The sequence below is a fragment of the Corella eumyota genome, chromosome 7 (genome assembly GCF_963082875.1).
Source record: "Corella eumyota chromosome 7, kaCorEumy4.1, whole genome shotgun sequence".
Lineage (NCBI taxonomy): Eukaryota > Metazoa > Chordata > Ascidiacea > Phlebobranchia > Corellidae > Corella > Corella eumyota.
The window spans coordinates 8,184,341-8,202,546 of record NC_137496.1 but is presented as its reverse complement, the minus strand read 5'-3'; the positions used below and the strand labels follow the sequence as shown (position 1 = coordinate 8,202,546).

Genomic DNA, 18,206 nt, shown 5'->3' with positions numbered 1-18,206 from the left:
ATGACTTCTACATAAAGTACTTTCTAATATGCTATAAAACTTATAAAATGCCTACGACACCCGGTATTCCCAGGCGGTCACCCATCCAAGTACTAACCGGGCCCGACGTTGCTTAACTTCCCAGATCGGACGAGATGGGGTGTACTCAACGTGATGTGGTGAGCCAACACATTTATCATTAACCGTGTATATTTAAAATAAAATAAATGACTTGCGTCCCTTAGAAGTTATATCAAATATATTAATTTTCAAAAATTTTGATAAAAAATGACTTCTACATAAAGTACTTTCTAATATGCTATAAAACTTATAAAATGCCTACGACACCCGGTATTCCCAGGCGGTCACCCATCCAAGTACTAACCGGGCCCGACGTTGCTTAACTTCCCAGATCGGACGAGATGGGGTGTACTCAACGTGGTATGGTCGTAGGCAATGTGATGTGGTGAGCCAACACATTTATCATTAACCGTGTATATTTAAAATAAAATAAATGACTTGCGTCCCTTAGCAGTTATATCAAATATATTAATTTTCAAAAATTTTGATAAAAAATGACTTATACATAAGGTACTTTCTAATATGCTAAAAAACTTATAAAATGCCTACGACACCCGGTATTCCCAGGCGGTCACCCATCCAAGTACTAACCGGGCCCGACGTTGCTTAACTTCCCAGATCGGACGAGATGGGGTGTACTCAACGTGATGTGGTGAGCCAACACATTTATCATTAACCGTGTATATTTAAAATAAAATAAATGACTTGCGTCCCTTAGAAGTTATATCAAATATATTAATTTTCAAAAATTTTGATAAAAAATGACTTCTACATAAAGTACTTTCTAATATGCTATAAAACTTATAAAATGCCTACGACACCCGGTATTCCCAGGCGGTCACCCATCCAAGTACTAACCGGGCCCGACGTTGCTTAACTTCCCAGATCGGACGAGATGGGGTGTACTCAACGTGATGTGGTGAGCCAACACATTTATCATTAACCGTGTATATTTAAAATAAAATAAATGACTTGCGTCGCTAAGCAATTATATCAAATATATTAGTTTTCAAAAATTTTGATAAAAAATGACTTCTACATAAAGTACTTTCTAATATGCTATAAAACTTATTAAATGCCTACGACACCCGGTATTCCCAGGCGGTCACCCATCCAAGTACTAACCGGGCCCGACGTTGCTTAACTTCCCAGATCGGACGAGATGGGGTGTACTCAACGTGGTATGGTCGTAGGCAATGTGATGTGGTGAGCCAACACATTTATCATTAACCGTGTATATTTAAAATAAAATAAATGACTTGCGTCGCTTAGCAATTATATCAAATATATTAGTTTTCAAAAATTTTGATAAAAAATGACTTCTACATAAAGTACTTTCTAATATGCTATAAAACTTATAAAATGCCTACGACACCCGGTATTCCCAGGCGGTCACCCATCCAAGTACTAACCGGGCCCGACGTTGCTTAACTTCCCAGATCGGACGAGATGGGGTGTACTCAACGTGATGTGGTGAGCCAACACATTTATCATTAACCGTGTATATTTAAAATAAAATAAATGACTTGCGTCCCTTAGAAGTTATATCAAATATATTAATTTTCAAAAATTTTGATAAAAAATGACTTCTACATAAAGTACTTTCTAATATGCTATAAAACTTATAAAATGCCTACGACACCCGGTATTCCCAGGCGGTCACCCATCCAAGTACTAACCGGGCCCGACGTTGCTTAACTTCCCAGATCGGACGAGATGGGGTGTACTCAACGTGGTATGGTCGTAGGCAATGTGATGTGGTGAGCCAACACATTTATCATTAACCGTGTATATTTAAAATAAAATAAATGACTTGCGTCCCTTAGCAGTTATATCAAATATATTAATTTTCAAAAATTTTGATAAAAAATGACTTCTACATAAGGTACTTTCTAATATGCTAAAAAACTTATAAAATGCCTACGACACCCGGTATTCCCAGGCGGTCACCCATCCAAGTACTAACCGGGCCCGACGTTGCTTAACTTCCCAGATCGGACGAGATGGGGTGTACTCAACGTGGTATGGTCGTAGGCAATGTGATGTGCCAACACATTTATCATTGAACGTGTATATTTAAAATAAAATAAATGACTTGCGTCGCCTAGCAATTATATCAAATATATTAATTTTCAAAAATTTCTATAAAAATGACTTATACATAAGGTACTTTCTAATATGCTAAAAAACTTATAAAATGCCTACGACACCCGGTATTCCCAGGCGGTCACCCATCCAAGTACTAACCGGGCCCGACGTTGCTTAACTTCCCAGATCGGACGAGATGGGGTGTACTCAACGTGGTATGGTCGTAGGCAATGTGATGTGGTGAGCCAACACATTTATCATTAACCGTGTATATTTAAAATAAAATAAATGACTTGCGTCGCTTAGCAATTATATCAAATATATTAGTTTTCAAAAATTTTGATAAAAAATGACTTCTACATAAAGTACTTTCTAATATGCTATAAAACTTATAAAATGCCTACGACACCCGGTATTCCCAGGCGGTCACCCATCCAAGTACTAACCGGGCCCGACGTTGCTTAACTTCCCAGATCGGACGAGATGGGGTGTACTCAACGTGATGTGGTGAGCCAACACATTTATCATTAACCGTGTATATTTAAAATAAAATAAATGACTTGCGTCCCTTAGAAGTTATATCAAATATATTAATTTTCAAAAATTTTGATAAAAAATGACTTCTACATAAAGTACTTTCTAATATGCTATAAAACTTATAAAATGCCTACGACACCCGGTATTCCCAGGCGGTCACCCATCCAAGTACTAACCGGGCCCGACGTTGCTTAACTTCCCAGATCGGACGAGATGGGGTGTACTCAACGTGGTATGGTCGTAGGCAATGTGATGTGGTGAGCCAACACATTTATCATTAACCGTGTATATTTAAAATAAAATAAATGACTTGCGTCCCTTAGCAGTTATATCAAATATATTAATTTTCAAAAATTTTGATAAAAAATGACTTCTACATAAGGTACTTTCTAATATGCTAAAAAACTTATAAAATGCCTACGACACCCGGTATTCCCAGGCGGTCACCCATCCAAGTACTAACCGGGCCCGACGTTGCTTAACTTCCCAGATCGGACGAGATGGGGTGTACTCAACGTGGTATGGTCGTAGGCAATGTGATGTGCCAACACATTTATCATTGAACGTGTATATTTAAAATAAAATAAATGACTTGCGTCGCCTAGCAATTATATCAAATATATTAATTTTCAAAAATTTCTATAAAAATGACTTATACATAAGGTACTTTCTAATATGCTAAAAAACTTATAAAATGCCTACGACACCCGGTATTCCCAGGCGGTCACCCATCCAAGTACTAACCGGGCCCGACGTTGCTTAACTTCCCAGATCGGACGAGATGGGGTGTACTCAACGTGGTATGGTCGTAGGCAATGTGATGTGGTGAGCCAACACATTTATCATTAACCGTGTATATTTAAAATAAAATAAATGACTTGCGTCGCTTAGCAATTATATCAAATATATTAGTTTTCAAAAATTTTGATAAAAAATGACTTCTACATAAAGTACTTTCTAATATGCTATAAAACTTATAAAATGCCTACGACACCCGGTATTCCCAGGCGGTCACCCATCCAAGTACTAACCGGGCCCGACGTTGCTTAACTTCCCAGATCGGACGAGATGGGGTGTACTCAACGTGATGTGGTGAGCCAACACATTTATCATTAACCGTGTATATTTAAAATAAAATAAATGACTTGCGTCCCTTAGCAGTTATATCAAATATATTAGTTTTCAAAAATTTTGATAAAAAATGACTTCTACATAAAGTACTTTCTAATATGCTATAAAACTTATAAAATGCCTACGACACCCGGTATTCCCAGGCGGTCACCCATCCAAGTACTAACCGGGCCCGACGTTGCTTAACTTCCCAGATCGGACGAGATGGGGTGTACTTAACGTGATGTGGTGAGCCAACACATTTATCATTAACCGTGTATATTTAAAATAAAATAAATGACTTGCGTCGCTAAGCAATTATATCAAATATATTAGTTTTCAAAAATTTTGATAAAAAATGACTTCTACATAAAGTACTTTCTAATATGCTATAAAACTTATTAAATGCCTACGACACCCGGTATTCCCAGGCGGTCACCCATCCAAGTACTAACCGGGCCCGACGTTGCTTAACTTCCCAGATCGGACGAGATGGGGTGTACTCAACGTGGTATGGTCGTAGGCAATGTGATGTGGTGAGCCAACACATTTATCATTAACCGTGTATATTTAAAATAAAATAAATGACTTGCGTCGCTTAGCAATTATATCAAATATATTAGTTTTCAAAAATTTTGATAAAAAATGACTTCTACATAAAGTACTTTCTAATATGCTATAAAACTTATAAAATGCCTACGACACCCGGTATTCCCAGGCGGTCACCCATCCAAGTACTAACCGGGCCCGACGTTGCTTAACTTCCCAGATCGGACGAGATGGGGTGTACTCAACGTGATGTGGTGAGCCAACACATTTATCATTAACCGTGTATATTTAAAATAAAATAAATGACTTGCGTCCCTTAGAAGTTATATCAAATATATTAATTTTCAAAAATTTTGATAAAAAATGACTTCTACATAAAGTACTTTCTAATATGCTATAAAACTTATAAAATGCCTACGACACCCGGTATTCCCAGGCGGTCACCCATCCAAGTACTAACCGGGCCCGACGTTGCTTAACTTCCCAGATCGGACGAGATGGGGTGTACTCAACGTGGTATAGTCGTAGGCAATGTGATGTGGTGAGCCAACACATTTATCATTAACCGTGTATATTTAAAATAAAATAAATGACTTGCGTCCCTTAGCAGTTATATCAAATATATTAATTTTCAAAAATTTTGATAAAAAATGACTTATACATAAGGTACTTTCTAATATGCTAAAAAACTTATAAAATGCCTACGACACCCGGTATTCCCAGGCGGTCACCCATCCAAGTACTAACCGGGCCCGACGTTGCTTAACTTCCCAGATCGGACGAGATGGGGTGTACTCAACGTGATGTGGTGAGCCAACACATTTATCATTAACCGTGTATATTTAAAATAAAATAAATGACTTGCGTCCCTTAGAAGTTATATCAAATATATTAATTTTCAAAAATTTTGATAAAAAATGACTTCTACATAAAGTACTTTCTAATATGCTATAAAACTTATAAAATGCCTACGACACCCGGTATTCCCAGGCGGTCACCCATCCAAGTACTAACCGGGCCCGACGTTGCTTAACTTCCCAGATCGGACGAGATGGGGTGTACTCAACGTGATGTGGTGAGCCAACACATTTATCATTAACCGTGTATATTTAAAATAAAATAAATGACTTGCGTCGCTAAGCAATTATATCAAATATATTAGTTTTCAAAAATTTTGATAAAAAATGACTTCTACATAAAGTACTTTCTAATATGCTATAAAACTTATTAAATGCCTACGACACCCGGTATTCCCAGGCGGTCACCCATCCAAGTACTAACCGGGCCCGACGTTGCTTAACTTCCCAGATCGGACGAGATGGGGTGTACTCAACGTGGTATGGTCGTAGGCAATGTGATGTGGTGAGCCAACACATTTATCATTAACCGTGTATATTTAAAATAAAATAAATGACTTGCGTCGCTTAGCAATTATATCAAATATATTAGTTTTCAAAAATTTTGATAAAAAATGACTTCTACATAAAGTACTTTCTAATATGCTATAAAACTTATAAAATGCCTACGACACCCGGTATTCCCAGGCGGTCACCCATCCAAGTACTAACCGGGCCCGACGTTGCTTAACTTCCCAGATCGGACGAGATGGGGTGTACTCAACGTGATGTGGTGAGCCAACACATTTATCATTAACCGTGTATATTTAAAATAAAATAAATGACTTGCGTCCCTTAGAAGTTATATCAAATATATTAATTTTCAAAAATTTTGATAAAAAATGACTTCTACATAAAGTACTTTCTAATATGCTATAAAACTTATAAAATGCCTACGACACCCGGTATTCCCAGGCGGTCACCCATCCAAGTACTAACCGGGCCCGACGTTGCTTAACTTCCCAGATCGGACGAGATGGGGTGTACTCAACGTGGTATGGTCGTAGGCAATGTGATGTGGTGAGCCAACACATTTATCATTAACCGTGTATATTTAAAATAAAATAAATGACTTGCGTCCCTTAGCAGTTATATCAAATATATTAATTTTCAAAAATTTTGATAAAAAATGACTTATACATAAGGTACTTTCTAATATGCTAAAAAACTTATAAAATGCCTACGACACCCGGTATTCCCAGGCGGTCACCCATCCAAGTACTAACCGGGCCCGACGTTGCTTAACTTCCCAGATCGGACGAGATGGGGTGTACTCAACGTGATGTGGTGAGCCAACACATTTATCATTAACCGTGTATATTTAAAATAAAATAAATGACTTGCGTCCCTTAGAAGTTATATCAAATATATTAATTTTCAAAAATTTTGATAAAAAATGACTTCTACATAAAGTACTTTCTAATATGCTATAAAACTTATAAAATGCCTACGACACCCGGTATTCCCAGGCGGTCACCCATCCAAGTACTAACCGGGCCCGACGTTGCTTAACTTCCCAGATCGGACGAGATGGGGTGTACTCAACGTGATGTGGTGAGCCAACACATTTATCATTAACCGTGTATATTTAAAATAAAATAAATGACTTGCGTCGCTAAGCAATTATATCAAATATATTAGTTTTCAAAAATTTTGATAAAAAATGACTTCTACATAAAGTACTTTCTAATATGCTATAAAACTTATTAAATGCCTACGACACCCGGTATTCCCAGGCGGTCACCCATCCAAGTACTAACCGGGCCCGACGTTGCTTAACTTCCCAGATCGGACGAGATGGGGTGTACTCAACGTGATGTGGTGAGCCAACACATTTATCATTAACCGTGTATATTTAAAATAAAATAAATGACTTGCGTCCCTTAGAAGTTATATCAAATATATTAATTTTCAAAAATTTTGATAAAAAATGACTTCTACATAAAGTACTTTCTAATATGCTATAAAACTTATAAAATGCCTACGACACCCGGTATTCCCAGGCGGTCACCCATCCAAGTACTAACCGGGCCCGACGTTGCTTAACTTCCCAGATCGGACGAGATGGGGTGTACTCAACGTGGTATGGTCGTAGGCAATGTGATGTGGTGAGCCAACACATTTATCATTAACCGTGTATATTTAAAATAAAATAAATGACTTGCGTCCCTTAGCAGTTATATCAAATATATTAATTTTCAAAAATTTTGATAAAAAATGACTTATACATAAGGTACTTTCTAATATGCTAAAAAACTTATAAAATGCCTACGACACCCGGTATTCCCAGGCGGTCACCCATCCAAGTACTAACCGGGCCCGACGTTGCTTAACTTCCCAGATCGGACGAGATGGGGTGTACTCAACGTGATGTGGTGAGCCAACACATTTATCATTAACCGTGTATATTTAAAATAAAATAAATGACTTGCGTCCCTTAGAAGTTATATCAAATATATTAATTTTCAAAAATTTTGATAAAAAATGACTTCTACATAAAGTACTTTCTAATATGCTATAAAACTTATAAAATGCCTACGACACCCGGTATTCCCAGGCGGTCACCCATCCAAGTACTAACCGGGCCCGACGTTGCTTAACTTCCCAGATCGGACGAGATGGGGTGTACTCAACGTGATGTGGTGAGCCAACACATTTATCATTAACCGTGTATATTTAAAATAAAATAAATGACTTGCGTCGCTAAGCAATTATATCAAATATATTAGTTTTCAAAAATTTTGATAAAAAATGACTTCTACATAAAGTACTTTCTAATATGCTATAAAACTTATTAAATGCCTACGACACCCGGTATTCCCAGGCGGTCACCCATCCAAGTACTAACCGGGCCCGACGTTGCTTAACTTCCCAGATCGGACGAGATGGGGTGTACTCAACGTGGTATGGTCGTAGGCAATGTGATGTGGTGAGCCAACACATTTATCATTAACCGTGTATATTTAAAATAAAATAAATGACTTGCGTCGCTTAGCAATTATATCAAATATATTAGTTTTCAAAAATTTTGATAAAAAATGACTTCTACATAAAGTACTTTCTAATATGCTATAAAACTTATAAAATGCCTACGACACCCGGTATTCCCAGGCGGTCACCCATCCAAGTACTAACCGGGCCCGACGTTGCTTAACTTCCCAGATCGGACGAGATGGGGTGTACTCAACGTGATGTGGTGAGCCAACACATTTATCATTAACCGTGTATATTTAAAATAAAATAAATGACTTGCGTCCCTTAGAAGTTATATCAAATATATTAATTTTCAAAAATTTTGATAAAAAATGACTTCTACATAAAGTACTTTCTAATATGCTATAAAACTTATAAAATGCCTACGACACCCGGTATTCCCAGGCGGTCACCCATCCAAGTACTAACCGGGCCCGACGTTGCTTAACTTCCCAGATCGGACGAGATGGGGTGTACTCAACGTGGTATAGTCGTAGGCAATGTGATGTGGTGAGCCAACACATTTATCATTAACCGTGTATATTTAAAATAAAATAAATGACTTGCGTCCCTTAGCAGTTATATCAAATATATTAATTTTCAAAAATTTTGATAAAAAATGACTTATACATAAGGTACTTTCTAATATGCTAAAAAACTTATAAAATGCCTACGTCACCCGGTATTCCCAGGCGGTCACCCATCCAAGTACTAACCGGGCCCGACGTTGCTTAACTTCCCAGATCGGACGAGATGGGGTGTACTCAACGTGATGTGGTGAGCCAACACATTTATCATTAACCGTGTATATTTAAAATAAAATAAATGACTTGCGTCCCTTAGAAGTTATATCAAATATATTAATTTTCAAAAATTTTGATAAAAAATGACTTCTACATAAAGTACTTTCTAATATGCTATAAAACTTATAAAATGCCTACGACACCCGGTATTCCCAGGCGGTCACCCATCCAAGTACTAACCGGGCCCGACGTTGCTTAACTTCCCAGATCGGACGAGATGGGGTGTACTCAACGTGATGTGGTGAGCCAACACATTTATCATTAACCGTGTATATTTAAAATAAAATAAATGACTTGCGTCGCTAAGCAATTATATCAAATATATTAGTTTTCAAAAATTTTGATAAAAAATGACTTCTACATAAAGTACTTTCTAATATGCTATAAAACTTATTAAATGCCTACGACACCCGGTATTCCCAGGCGGTCACCCATCCAAGTACTAACCGGGCCCGACGTTGCTTAACTTCCCAGATCGGACGAGATGGGGTGTACTCAACGTGGTATGGTCGTAGGCAATGTGATGTGGTGAGCCAACACATTTATCATTAACCGTGTATATTTAAAATAAAATAAATGACTTGCGTCGCTTAGCAATTATATCAAATATATTAGTTTTCAAAAATTTTGATAAAAAATGACTTCTACATAAAGTACTTTCTAATATGCTATAAAACTTATAAAATGCCTACGACACCCGGTATTCCCAGGCGGTCACCCATCCAAGTACTAACCGGGCCCGACGTTGCTTAACTTCCCAGATCGGACGAGATGGGGTGTACTCAACGTGATGTGGTGAGCCAACACATTTATCATTAACCGTGTATATTTAAAATAAAATAAATGACTTGCGTCCCTTAGAAGTTATATCAAATATATTAATTTTCAAAAATTTTGATAAAAAATGACTTCTACATAAAGTACTTTCTAATATGCTATAAAACTTATAAAATGCCTACGACACCCGGTATTCCCAGGCGGTCACCCATCCAAGTACTAACCGGGCCCGACGTTGCTTAACTTCCCAGATCGGACGAGATGGGGTGTACTCAACGTGGTATGGTCGTAGGCAATGTGATGTGGTGAGCCAACACATTTATCATTAACCGTGTATATTTAAAATAAAATAAATGACTTGCGTCCCTTAGCAGTTATATCAAATATATTAATTTTCAAAAATTTTGATAAAAAATGACTTATACATAAGGTACTTTCTAATATGCTAAAAAACTTATAAAATGCCTACGACACCCGGTATTCCCAGGCGGTCACCCATCCAAGTACTAACCGGGCCCGACGTTGCTTAACTTCCCAGATCGGACGAGATGGGGTGTACTCAACGTGATGTGGTGAGCCAACACATTTATCATTAACCGTGTATATTTAAAATAAAATAAATGACTTGCGTCCCTTAGAAGTTATATCAAATATATTAATTTTCAAAAATTTTGATAAAAAATGACTTCTACATAAAGTACTTTCTAATATGCTATAAAACTTATAAAATGCCTACGACACCCGGTATTCCCAGGCGGTCACCCATCCAAGTACTAACCGGGCCCGACGTTGCTTAACTTCCCAGATCGGACGAGATGGGGTGTACTCAACGTGATGTGGTGAGCCAACACATTTATCATTAACCGTGTATATTTAAAATAAAATAAATGACTTGCGTCGCTAAGCAATTATATCAAATATATTAGTTTTCAAAAATTTTGATAAAAAATGACTTCTACATAAAGTACTTTCTAATATGCTATAAAACTTATTAAATGCCTACGACACCCGGTATTCCCAGGCGGTCACCCATCCAAGTACTAACCGGGCCCGACGTTGCTTAACTTCCCAGATCGGACGAGATGGGGTGTACTCAACGTGATGTGGTGAGCCAACACATTTATCATTAACCGTGTATATTTAAAATAAAATAAATGACTTGCGTCCCTTAGAAGTTATATCAAATATATTAATTTTCAAAAATTTTGATAAAAAATGACTTCTACATAAAGTACTTTCTAATATGCTATAAAACTTATAAAATGCCTACGACACCCGGTATTCCCAGGCGGTCACCCATCCAAGTACTAACCGGGCCCGACGTTGCTTAACTTCCCAGATCGGACGAGATGGGGTGTACTCAACGTGGTATGGTCGTAGGCAATGTGATGTGGTGAGCCAACACATTTATCATTAACCGTGTATATTTAAAATAAAATAAATGACTTGCGTCCCTTAGCAGTTATATCAAATATATTAATTTTCAAAAATTTTGATAAAAAATGACTTCTACATAAGGTACTTTCTAATATGCTAAAAAACTTATAAAATGCCTACGACACCCGGTATTCCCAGGCGGTCACCCATCCAAGTACTAACCGGGCCCGACGTTGCTTAACTTCCCAGATCGGACGAGATGGGGTGTACTCAACGTGATGTGGTGAGCCAACACATTTATCATTAACCGTGTATATTTAAAATAAAATAAATGACTTGCGTCCCTTAGAAGTTATATCAAATATATTAATTTTCAAAAATTTTGATAAAAAATGACTTCTACATAAAGTACTTTCTAATATGCTATAAAACTTATAAAATGCCTACGACACCCGGTATTCCCAGGCGGTCACCCATCCAAGTACTAACCGGGCCCGACGTTGCTTAACTTCCCAGATCGGACGAGATGGGGTGTACTCAACGTGATGTGGTGAGCCAACACATTTATCATTAACCGTGTATATTTAAAATAAAATAAATGACTTGCGTCGCTAAGCAATTATATCAAATATATTAGTTTTCAAAAATTTTGATAAAAAATGACTTCTACATAAAGTACTTTCTAATATGCTATAAAACTTATTAAATGCCTACGACACCCGGTATTCCCAGGCGGTCACCCATCCAAGTACTAACCGGGCCCGACGTTGCTTAACTTCCCAGATCGGACGAGATGGGGTGTACTCAACGTGGTATGGTCGTAGGCAATGTGATGTGGTGAGCCAACACATTTATCATTAACCGTGTATATTTAAAATAAAATAAATGACTTGCGTCGCTTAGCAATTATATCAAATATATTAGTTTTCAAAAATTTTGATAAAAAATGACTTCTACATAAAGTACTTTCTAATATGCTATAAAACTTATAAAATGCCTACGACACCCGGTATTCCCAGGCGGTCACCCATCCAAGTACTAACCGGGCCCGACGTTGCTTAACTTCCCAGATCGGACGAGATGGGGTGTACTCAACGTGATGTGGTGAGCCAACACATTTATCATTAACCGTGTATATTTAAAATAAAATAAATGACTTGCGTCCCTTAGAAGTTATATCAAATATATTAATTTTCAAAAATTTTGATAAAAAATGACTTCTACATAAAGTACTTTCTAATATGCTATAAAACTTATAAAATGCCTACGACACCCGGTATTCCCAGGCGGTCACCCATCCAAGTACTAACCGGGCCCGACGTTGCTTAACTTCCCAGATCGGACGAGATGGGGTGTACTCAACGTGGTATGGTCGTAGGCAATGTGATGTGGTGAGCCAACACATTTATCATTAACCGTGTATATTTAAAATAAAATAAATGACTTGCGTCCCTTAGCAGTTATATCAAATATATTAATTTTCAAAAATTTTGATAAAAAATGACTTCTACATAAGGTACTTTCTAATATGCTAAAAAACTTATAAAATGCCTACGACACCCGGTATTCCCAGGCGGTCACCCATCCAAGTACTAACCGGGCCCGACGTTGCTTAACTTCCCAGATCGGACGAGATGGGGTGTACTCAACGTGGTATGGTCGTAGGCAATGTGATGTGCCAACACATTTATCATTGAACGTGTATATTTAAAATAAAATAAATGACTTGCGTCGCCTAGCAATTATATCAAATATATTAATTTTCAAAAATTTCTATAAAAATGACTTATACATAAGGTACTTTCTAATATGCTAAAAAACTTATAAAATGCCTACGACACCCGGTATTCCCAGGCGGTCACCCATCCAAGTACTAACCGGGCCCGACGTTGCTTAACTTCCCAGATCGGACGAGATGGGGTGTACTCAACGTGGTATGGTCGTAGGCAATGTGATGTGGTGAGCCAACACATTTATCATTAACCGTGTATATTTAAAATAAAATAAATGACTTGCGTCGCTTAGCAATTATATCAAATATATTAGTTTTCAAAAATTTTGATAAAAAATGACTTCTACATAAAGTACTTTCTAATATGCTATAAAACTTATAAAATGCCTACGACACCCGGTATTCCCAGGCGGTCACCCATCCAAGTACTAACCGGGCCCGACGTTGCTTAACTTCCCAGATCGGACGAGATGGGGTGTACTCAACGTGATGTGGTGAGCCAACACATTTATCATTAACCGTGTATATTTAAAATAAAATAAATGACTTGCGTCCCTTAGCAGTTATATCAAATATATTAGTTTTCAAAAATTTTGATAAAAAATGACTTCTACATAAAGTACTTTCTAATATGCTATAAAACTTATAAAATGCCTACGACACCCGGTATTCCCAGGCGGTCACCCATCCAAGTACTAACCGGGCCCGACGTTGCTTAACTTCCCAGATCGGACGAGATGGGGTGTACTTAACGTGATGTGGTGAGCCAACACATTTATCATTAACCGTGTATATTTAAAATAAAATAAATGACTTGCGTCGCTAAGCAATTATATCAAATATATTAGTTTTCAAAAATTTTGATAAAAAATGACTTCTACATAAAGTACTTTCTAATATGCTATAAAACTTATTAAATGCCTACGACACCCGGTATTCCCAGGCGGTCACCCATCCAAGTACTAACCGGGCCCGACGTTGCTTAACTTCCCAGATCGGACGAGATGGGGTGTACTCAACGTGGTATGGTCGTAGGCAATGTGATGTGGTGAGCCAACACATTTATCATTAACCGTGTATATTTAAAATAAAATAAATGACTTGCGTCGCTTAGCAATTATATCAAATATATTAGTTTTCAAAAATTTTGATAAAAAATGACTTCTACATAAAGTACTTTCTAATATGCTATAAAACTTATAAAATGCCTACGACACCCGGTATTCCCAGGCGGTCACCCATCCAAGTACTAACCGGGCCCGACGTTGCTTAACTTCCCAGATCGGACGAGATGGGGTGTACTCAACGTGATGTGGTGAGCCAACACATTTATCATTAACCGTGTATATTTAAAATAAAATAAATGACTTGCGTCCCTTAGAAGTTATATCAAATATATTAATTTTCAAAAATTTTGATAAAAAATGACTTCTACATAAAGTACTTTCTAATATGCTATAAAACTTATAAAATGCCTACGACACCCGGTATTCCCAGGCGGTCACCCATCCAAGTACTAACCGGGCCCGACGTTGCTTAACTTCCCAGATCGGACGAGATGGGGTGTACTCAACGTGGTATAGTCGTAGGCAATGTGATGTGGTGAGCCAACACATTTATCATTAACCGTGTATATTTAAAATAAAATAAATGACTTGCGTCCCTTAGCAGTTATATCAAATATATTAATTTTCAAAAATTTTGATAAAAAATGACTTATACATAAGGTACTTTCTAATATGCTAAAAAACTTATAAAATGCCTACGACACCCGGTATTCCCAGGCGGTCACCCATCCAAGTACTAACCGGGCCCGACGTTGCTTAACTTCCCAGATCGGACGAGATGGGGTGTACTCAACGTGATGTGGTGAGCCAACACATTTATCATTAACCGTGTATATTTAAAATAAAATAAATGACTTGCGTCCCTTAGAAGTTATATCAAATATATTAATTTTCAAAAATTTTGATAAAAAATGACTTCTACATAAAGTACTTTCTAATATGCTATAAAACTTATAAAATGCCTACGACACCCGGTATTCCCAGGCGGTCACCCATCCAAGTACTAACCGGGCCCGACGTTGCTTAACTTCCCAGATCGGACGAGATGGGGTGTACTCAACGTGATGTGGTGAGCCAACACATTTATCATTAACCGTGTATATTTAAAATAAAATAAATGACTTGCGTCGCTAAGCAATTATATCAAATATATTAGTTTTCAAAAATTTTGATAAAAAATGACTTCTACATAAAGTACTTTCTAATATGCTATAAAACTTATTAAATGCCTACGACACCCGGTATTCCCAGGCGGTCACCCATCCAAGTACTAACCGGGCCCGACGTTGCTTAACTTCCCAGATCGGACGAGATGGGGTGTACTCAACGTGGTATGGTCGTAGGCAATGTGATGTGGTGAGCCAACACATTTATCATTAACCGTGTATATTTAAAATAAAATAAATGACTTGCGTCGCTTAGCAATTATATCAAATATATTAGTTTTCAAAAATTTTGATAAAAAATGACTTCTACATAAAGTACTTTCTAATATGCTATAAAACTTATAAAATGCCTACGACACCCGGTATTCCCAGGCGGTCACCCATCCAAGTACTAACCGGGCCCGACGTTGCTTAACTTCCCAGATCGGACGAGATGGGGTGTACTCAACGTGATGTGGTGAGCCAACACATTTATCATTAACCGTGTATATTTAAAATAAAATAAATGACTTGCGTCCCTTAGAAGTTATATCAAATATATTAATTTTCAAAAATTTTGATAAAAAATGACTTCTACATAAAGTACTTTCTAATATGCTATAAAACTTATAAAATGCCTACGACACCCGGTATTCCCAGGCGGTCACCCATCCAAGTACTAACCGGGCCCGACGTTGCTTAACTTCCCAGATCGGACGAGATGGGGTGTACTCAACGTGGTATGGTCGTAGGCAATGTGATGTGGTGAGCCAACACATTTATCATTAACCGTGTATATTTAAAATAAAATAAATGACTTGCGTCCCTTAGCAGTTATATCAAATATATTAATTTTCAAAAATTTTGATAAAAAATGACTTATACATAAGGTACTTTCTAATATGCTAAAAAACTTATAAAATGCCTACGACACCCGGTATTCCCAGGCGGTCACCCATCCAAGTACTAACCGGGCCCGACGTTGCTTAACTTCCCAGATCGGACGAGATGGGGTGTACTCAACGTGATGTGGTGAGCCAACACATTTATCATTAACCGTGTATATTTAAAATAAAATAAATGACTTGCGTCCCTTAGAAGTTATATCAAATATATTAATTTTCAAAAATTTTGATAAAAAATGACTTCTACATAAAGTACTTTCTAATATGCTATAAAACTTATAAAATGCCTACGACACCCGGTATTCCCAGGCGGTCACCCATCCAAGTACTAACCGGGCCCGACGTTGCTTAACTTCCCAGATCGGACGAGATGGGGTGTACTCAACGTGATGTGGTGAGCCAACACATTTATCATTAACCGTGTATATTTAAAATAAAATAAATGACTTGCGTCGCTAAGCAATTATATCAAATATATTAGTTTTCAAAAATTTTGATAAAAAATGACTTCTACATAAAGTACTTTCTAATATGCTATAAAACTTATTAAATGCCTACGACACCCGGTATTCCCAGGCGGTCACCCATCCAAGTACTAACCGGGCCCGACGTTGCTTAACTTCCCAGATCGGACGAGATGGGGTGTACTCAACGTGGTATGGTCGTAGGCAATGTGATGTGGTGAGCCAACACATTTATCATTAACCGTGTATATTTAAAATAAAATAAATGACTTGCGTCGCTTAGCAATTATATCAAATATATTAGTTTTCAAAAATTTTGATAAAAAATGACTTCTACATAAAGTACTTTCTAATATGCTATAAAACTTATAAAATGCCTACGACACCCGGTATTCCCAGGCGGTCACCCATCCAAGTACTAACCGGGCCCGACGTTGCTTAACTTCCCAGATCGGACGAGATGGGGTGTACTCAACGTGATGTGGTGAGCCAACACATTTATCATTAACCGTGTATATTTAAAATAAAATAAATGACTTGCGTCCCTTAGAAGTTATATCAAATATATTAATTTTCAAAAATTTTGATAAAAAATGACTTCTACATAAAGTACTTTCTAATATGCTATAAAACTTATAAAATGCCTACGACACCCGGTATTCCCAGGCGGTCACCCATCCAAGTACTAACCGGGCCCGACGTTGCTTAACTTCCCAGATCGGACGAGATGGGGTGTACTCAACGTGGTATGGTCGTAGGCAATGTGATGTGGTGAGCCAACACATTTATCATTAACCGTGTATATTTAAAATAAAATAAATGACTTGCGTCCCTTAGCAGTTATATCAAATATATTAATTTTCAAAAATTTTGATAAAAAATGACTTCTACATAAGGTACTTTCTAATATGCTAAAAAACTTATAAAATGCCTACGACACCCGGTATTCCCAGGCGGTCACCCATCCAAGTACTAACCGGGCCCGACGTTGCTTAACTTCCCAGATCGGACGAGATGGGGTGTACTCAACGTGGTATGGTCGTAGGCAATGTGATGTGCCAACACATTTATCATTGAACGTGTATATTTAAAATAAAATAAATGACTTGCGTCGCCTAGCAATTATATCAAATATATTAATTTTCAAAAATTTCTATAAAAATGACTTATACATAAGGTACTTTCTAATATGCTAAAAAACTTATAAAATGCCTACGACACCCGGTATTCCCAGGCGGTCACCCATCCAAGTACTAACCGGGCCCGACGTTGCTTAACTTCCCAGATCGGACGAGATGGGGTGTACTCAACGTGGTATGGTCGTAGGCAATGTGATGTGGTGAGCCAACACATTTATCATTAACCGTGTATATTTAAAATAAAATAAATGACTTGCGTCCCTTAGAAGTTATATCAAATATATTAATTTTCAAAAATTTTGATAAAAAATGACTTCTACATAAAGTACTTTCTAATATGCTATAAAACTTATAAAATGCCTACGACACCCGGTATTCCCAGGCGGTCACCCATCCAAGTACTAACCGGGCCCGACGTTGCTTAACTTCCCAGATCGGACGAGATGGGGTGTACTCAACGTGATGTGGTGAGCCAACACATTTATCATTAACCGTGTATATTTAAAATAAAATAAATGACTTGCGTCGCTAAGCAATTATATCAAATATATTAGTTTTCAAAAATTTTGATAAAAAATGACTTC

General features: G+C 37.4%; 30 non-coding genes and 36 pseudogenes across 30 annotated transcripts; all 66 read right to left on the bottom strand.

The window, feature by feature from the left end:
- Positions 1-48: 48 nt before the first annotated feature.
- Positions 49-168, bottom strand: LOC145761392 (5S ribosomal RNA; annotated as a pseudogene).
- Positions 169-315: 147 nt separating this feature from the next.
- On the bottom strand, positions 316-434 carry LOC145760730 (5S ribosomal RNA). The gene has a single exon (XR_014286724.1). It is a non-coding gene; the product is annotated as a 5S ribosomal RNA (ribosomal RNA).
- A 168-nt stretch (positions 435-602) lies between these two features.
- On the bottom strand, positions 603-722 carry LOC145761391 (5S ribosomal RNA; annotated as a pseudogene).
- A 147-nt stretch (positions 723-869) lies between these two features.
- On the bottom strand, positions 870-989 carry LOC145761390 (5S ribosomal RNA; annotated as a pseudogene).
- Positions 990-1,136: 147 nt separating this feature from the next.
- LOC145760729 (5S ribosomal RNA) lies at positions 1,137-1,255 on the bottom strand. Its single transcript, XR_014286723.1, has one exon. It is a non-coding gene; the product is annotated as a 5S ribosomal RNA (ribosomal RNA).
- A 168-nt stretch (positions 1,256-1,423) lies between these two features.
- On the bottom strand, positions 1,424-1,543 carry LOC145761388 (5S ribosomal RNA; annotated as a pseudogene).
- A 147-nt stretch (positions 1,544-1,690) lies between these two features.
- LOC145760728 (5S ribosomal RNA) lies at positions 1,691-1,809 on the bottom strand. The gene has a single exon (XR_014286722.1). It is a non-coding gene; the product is annotated as a 5S ribosomal RNA (ribosomal RNA).
- Positions 1,810-1,977: 168 nt separating this feature from the next.
- Positions 1,978-2,096, bottom strand: LOC145760727 (5S ribosomal RNA). The gene has a single exon (XR_014286721.1). It is a non-coding gene; the product is annotated as a 5S ribosomal RNA (ribosomal RNA).
- A 162-nt stretch (positions 2,097-2,258) lies between these two features.
- Positions 2,259-2,377, bottom strand: LOC145760725 (5S ribosomal RNA). The gene has a single exon (XR_014286720.1). It is a non-coding gene; the product is annotated as a 5S ribosomal RNA (ribosomal RNA).
- Positions 2,378-2,545: 168 nt separating this feature from the next.
- On the bottom strand, positions 2,546-2,665 carry LOC145761387 (5S ribosomal RNA; annotated as a pseudogene).
- A 147-nt stretch (positions 2,666-2,812) lies between these two features.
- Positions 2,813-2,931, bottom strand: LOC145760724 (5S ribosomal RNA). The gene has a single exon (XR_014286719.1). It is a non-coding gene; the product is annotated as a 5S ribosomal RNA (ribosomal RNA).
- Positions 2,932-3,099: 168 nt separating this feature from the next.
- Positions 3,100-3,218, bottom strand: LOC145760723 (5S ribosomal RNA). Its single transcript, XR_014286718.1, has one exon. It is a non-coding gene; the product is annotated as a 5S ribosomal RNA (ribosomal RNA).
- A 162-nt stretch (positions 3,219-3,380) lies between these two features.
- Positions 3,381-3,499, bottom strand: LOC145760722 (5S ribosomal RNA). Its single transcript, XR_014286717.1, has one exon. It is a non-coding gene; the product is annotated as a 5S ribosomal RNA (ribosomal RNA).
- Positions 3,500-3,667: 168 nt separating this feature from the next.
- Positions 3,668-3,787, bottom strand: LOC145761386 (5S ribosomal RNA; annotated as a pseudogene).
- A 147-nt stretch (positions 3,788-3,934) lies between these two features.
- On the bottom strand, positions 3,935-4,054 carry LOC145761583 (5S ribosomal RNA; annotated as a pseudogene).
- A 147-nt stretch (positions 4,055-4,201) lies between these two features.
- On the bottom strand, positions 4,202-4,320 carry LOC145760720 (5S ribosomal RNA). Its single transcript, XR_014286715.1, has one exon. It is a non-coding gene; the product is annotated as a 5S ribosomal RNA (ribosomal RNA).
- A 168-nt stretch (positions 4,321-4,488) lies between these two features.
- On the bottom strand, positions 4,489-4,608 carry LOC145761385 (5S ribosomal RNA; annotated as a pseudogene).
- Positions 4,609-4,755: 147 nt separating this feature from the next.
- On the bottom strand, positions 4,756-4,874 carry LOC145760999 (5S ribosomal RNA). The gene has a single exon (XR_014286979.1). It is a non-coding gene; the product is annotated as a 5S ribosomal RNA (ribosomal RNA).
- A 168-nt stretch (positions 4,875-5,042) lies between these two features.
- LOC145761384 (5S ribosomal RNA) lies at positions 5,043-5,162 on the bottom strand (annotated as a pseudogene).
- Positions 5,163-5,309: 147 nt separating this feature from the next.
- LOC145761383 (5S ribosomal RNA) lies at positions 5,310-5,429 on the bottom strand (annotated as a pseudogene).
- Positions 5,430-5,576: 147 nt separating this feature from the next.
- Positions 5,577-5,695, bottom strand: LOC145760719 (5S ribosomal RNA). The gene has a single exon (XR_014286714.1). It is a non-coding gene; the product is annotated as a 5S ribosomal RNA (ribosomal RNA).
- Positions 5,696-5,863: 168 nt separating this feature from the next.
- LOC145761382 (5S ribosomal RNA) lies at positions 5,864-5,983 on the bottom strand (annotated as a pseudogene).
- Positions 5,984-6,130: 147 nt separating this feature from the next.
- LOC145760718 (5S ribosomal RNA) lies at positions 6,131-6,249 on the bottom strand. The gene has a single exon (XR_014286713.1). It is a non-coding gene; the product is annotated as a 5S ribosomal RNA (ribosomal RNA).
- Positions 6,250-6,417: 168 nt separating this feature from the next.
- LOC145761380 (5S ribosomal RNA) lies at positions 6,418-6,537 on the bottom strand (annotated as a pseudogene).
- A 147-nt stretch (positions 6,538-6,684) lies between these two features.
- LOC145761379 (5S ribosomal RNA) lies at positions 6,685-6,804 on the bottom strand (annotated as a pseudogene).
- A 147-nt stretch (positions 6,805-6,951) lies between these two features.
- LOC145761378 (5S ribosomal RNA) lies at positions 6,952-7,071 on the bottom strand (annotated as a pseudogene).
- Positions 7,072-7,218: 147 nt separating this feature from the next.
- Positions 7,219-7,337, bottom strand: LOC145760717 (5S ribosomal RNA). The gene has a single exon (XR_014286712.1). It is a non-coding gene; the product is annotated as a 5S ribosomal RNA (ribosomal RNA).
- Positions 7,338-7,505: 168 nt separating this feature from the next.
- Positions 7,506-7,625, bottom strand: LOC145761377 (5S ribosomal RNA; annotated as a pseudogene).
- Positions 7,626-7,772: 147 nt separating this feature from the next.
- LOC145761376 (5S ribosomal RNA) lies at positions 7,773-7,892 on the bottom strand (annotated as a pseudogene).
- A 147-nt stretch (positions 7,893-8,039) lies between these two features.
- On the bottom strand, positions 8,040-8,158 carry LOC145760716 (5S ribosomal RNA). Its single transcript, XR_014286711.1, has one exon. It is a non-coding gene; the product is annotated as a 5S ribosomal RNA (ribosomal RNA).
- A 168-nt stretch (positions 8,159-8,326) lies between these two features.
- On the bottom strand, positions 8,327-8,446 carry LOC145761375 (5S ribosomal RNA; annotated as a pseudogene).
- Positions 8,447-8,593: 147 nt separating this feature from the next.
- Positions 8,594-8,712, bottom strand: LOC145760998 (5S ribosomal RNA). The gene has a single exon (XR_014286978.1). It is a non-coding gene; the product is annotated as a 5S ribosomal RNA (ribosomal RNA).
- Positions 8,713-8,880: 168 nt separating this feature from the next.
- On the bottom strand, positions 8,881-8,996 carry LOC145761578 (5S ribosomal RNA; annotated as a pseudogene).
- Positions 8,997-9,147: 151 nt separating this feature from the next.
- LOC145761374 (5S ribosomal RNA) lies at positions 9,148-9,267 on the bottom strand (annotated as a pseudogene).
- A 147-nt stretch (positions 9,268-9,414) lies between these two features.
- On the bottom strand, positions 9,415-9,533 carry LOC145760714 (5S ribosomal RNA). The gene has a single exon (XR_014286710.1). It is a non-coding gene; the product is annotated as a 5S ribosomal RNA (ribosomal RNA).
- A 168-nt stretch (positions 9,534-9,701) lies between these two features.
- LOC145761372 (5S ribosomal RNA) lies at positions 9,702-9,821 on the bottom strand (annotated as a pseudogene).
- Positions 9,822-9,968: 147 nt separating this feature from the next.
- LOC145760713 (5S ribosomal RNA) lies at positions 9,969-10,087 on the bottom strand. Its single transcript, XR_014286709.1, has one exon. It is a non-coding gene; the product is annotated as a 5S ribosomal RNA (ribosomal RNA).
- A 168-nt stretch (positions 10,088-10,255) lies between these two features.
- Positions 10,256-10,375, bottom strand: LOC145761371 (5S ribosomal RNA; annotated as a pseudogene).
- A 147-nt stretch (positions 10,376-10,522) lies between these two features.
- On the bottom strand, positions 10,523-10,642 carry LOC145761370 (5S ribosomal RNA; annotated as a pseudogene).
- A 147-nt stretch (positions 10,643-10,789) lies between these two features.
- Positions 10,790-10,909, bottom strand: LOC145761368 (5S ribosomal RNA; annotated as a pseudogene).
- Positions 10,910-11,056: 147 nt separating this feature from the next.
- On the bottom strand, positions 11,057-11,175 carry LOC145760712 (5S ribosomal RNA). The gene has a single exon (XR_014286708.1). It is a non-coding gene; the product is annotated as a 5S ribosomal RNA (ribosomal RNA).
- A 168-nt stretch (positions 11,176-11,343) lies between these two features.
- Positions 11,344-11,463, bottom strand: LOC145761367 (5S ribosomal RNA; annotated as a pseudogene).
- A 147-nt stretch (positions 11,464-11,610) lies between these two features.
- Positions 11,611-11,730, bottom strand: LOC145761366 (5S ribosomal RNA; annotated as a pseudogene).
- Positions 11,731-11,877: 147 nt separating this feature from the next.
- Positions 11,878-11,996, bottom strand: LOC145760711 (5S ribosomal RNA). The gene has a single exon (XR_014286707.1). It is a non-coding gene; the product is annotated as a 5S ribosomal RNA (ribosomal RNA).
- Positions 11,997-12,164: 168 nt separating this feature from the next.
- LOC145761365 (5S ribosomal RNA) lies at positions 12,165-12,284 on the bottom strand (annotated as a pseudogene).
- A 147-nt stretch (positions 12,285-12,431) lies between these two features.
- LOC145760710 (5S ribosomal RNA) lies at positions 12,432-12,550 on the bottom strand. Its single transcript, XR_014286706.1, has one exon. It is a non-coding gene; the product is annotated as a 5S ribosomal RNA (ribosomal RNA).
- A 168-nt stretch (positions 12,551-12,718) lies between these two features.
- LOC145760708 (5S ribosomal RNA) lies at positions 12,719-12,837 on the bottom strand. The gene has a single exon (XR_014286704.1). It is a non-coding gene; the product is annotated as a 5S ribosomal RNA (ribosomal RNA).
- Positions 12,838-12,999: 162 nt separating this feature from the next.
- On the bottom strand, positions 13,000-13,118 carry LOC145760707 (5S ribosomal RNA). Its single transcript, XR_014286703.1, has one exon. It is a non-coding gene; the product is annotated as a 5S ribosomal RNA (ribosomal RNA).
- Positions 13,119-13,286: 168 nt separating this feature from the next.
- On the bottom strand, positions 13,287-13,406 carry LOC145761364 (5S ribosomal RNA; annotated as a pseudogene).
- Positions 13,407-13,553: 147 nt separating this feature from the next.
- LOC145761581 (5S ribosomal RNA) lies at positions 13,554-13,673 on the bottom strand (annotated as a pseudogene).
- A 147-nt stretch (positions 13,674-13,820) lies between these two features.
- On the bottom strand, positions 13,821-13,939 carry LOC145760706 (5S ribosomal RNA). The gene has a single exon (XR_014286702.1). It is a non-coding gene; the product is annotated as a 5S ribosomal RNA (ribosomal RNA).
- Positions 13,940-14,107: 168 nt separating this feature from the next.
- On the bottom strand, positions 14,108-14,227 carry LOC145761362 (5S ribosomal RNA; annotated as a pseudogene).
- Positions 14,228-14,374: 147 nt separating this feature from the next.
- LOC145760997 (5S ribosomal RNA) lies at positions 14,375-14,493 on the bottom strand. Its single transcript, XR_014286977.1, has one exon. It is a non-coding gene; the product is annotated as a 5S ribosomal RNA (ribosomal RNA).
- A 168-nt stretch (positions 14,494-14,661) lies between these two features.
- On the bottom strand, positions 14,662-14,781 carry LOC145761361 (5S ribosomal RNA; annotated as a pseudogene).
- Positions 14,782-14,928: 147 nt separating this feature from the next.
- On the bottom strand, positions 14,929-15,048 carry LOC145761360 (5S ribosomal RNA; annotated as a pseudogene).
- A 147-nt stretch (positions 15,049-15,195) lies between these two features.
- Positions 15,196-15,314, bottom strand: LOC145760705 (5S ribosomal RNA). Its single transcript, XR_014286701.1, has one exon. It is a non-coding gene; the product is annotated as a 5S ribosomal RNA (ribosomal RNA).
- A 168-nt stretch (positions 15,315-15,482) lies between these two features.
- LOC145761359 (5S ribosomal RNA) lies at positions 15,483-15,602 on the bottom strand (annotated as a pseudogene).
- Positions 15,603-15,749: 147 nt separating this feature from the next.
- On the bottom strand, positions 15,750-15,868 carry LOC145760704 (5S ribosomal RNA). Its single transcript, XR_014286700.1, has one exon. It is a non-coding gene; the product is annotated as a 5S ribosomal RNA (ribosomal RNA).
- A 168-nt stretch (positions 15,869-16,036) lies between these two features.
- On the bottom strand, positions 16,037-16,156 carry LOC145761358 (5S ribosomal RNA; annotated as a pseudogene).
- Positions 16,157-16,303: 147 nt separating this feature from the next.
- On the bottom strand, positions 16,304-16,423 carry LOC145761355 (5S ribosomal RNA; annotated as a pseudogene).
- Positions 16,424-16,570: 147 nt separating this feature from the next.
- Positions 16,571-16,689, bottom strand: LOC145760703 (5S ribosomal RNA). Its single transcript, XR_014286699.1, has one exon. It is a non-coding gene; the product is annotated as a 5S ribosomal RNA (ribosomal RNA).
- A 168-nt stretch (positions 16,690-16,857) lies between these two features.
- On the bottom strand, positions 16,858-16,977 carry LOC145761354 (5S ribosomal RNA; annotated as a pseudogene).
- Positions 16,978-17,124: 147 nt separating this feature from the next.
- On the bottom strand, positions 17,125-17,243 carry LOC145760702 (5S ribosomal RNA). The gene has a single exon (XR_014286698.1). It is a non-coding gene; the product is annotated as a 5S ribosomal RNA (ribosomal RNA).
- Positions 17,244-17,411: 168 nt separating this feature from the next.
- LOC145760701 (5S ribosomal RNA) lies at positions 17,412-17,530 on the bottom strand. The gene has a single exon (XR_014286697.1). It is a non-coding gene; the product is annotated as a 5S ribosomal RNA (ribosomal RNA).
- A 162-nt stretch (positions 17,531-17,692) lies between these two features.
- On the bottom strand, positions 17,693-17,811 carry LOC145760700 (5S ribosomal RNA). Its single transcript, XR_014286696.1, has one exon. It is a non-coding gene; the product is annotated as a 5S ribosomal RNA (ribosomal RNA).
- Positions 17,812-17,979: 168 nt separating this feature from the next.
- Positions 17,980-18,099, bottom strand: LOC145761353 (5S ribosomal RNA; annotated as a pseudogene).
- Between the last annotated feature and the right edge of the window lie 107 nt (positions 18,100-18,206).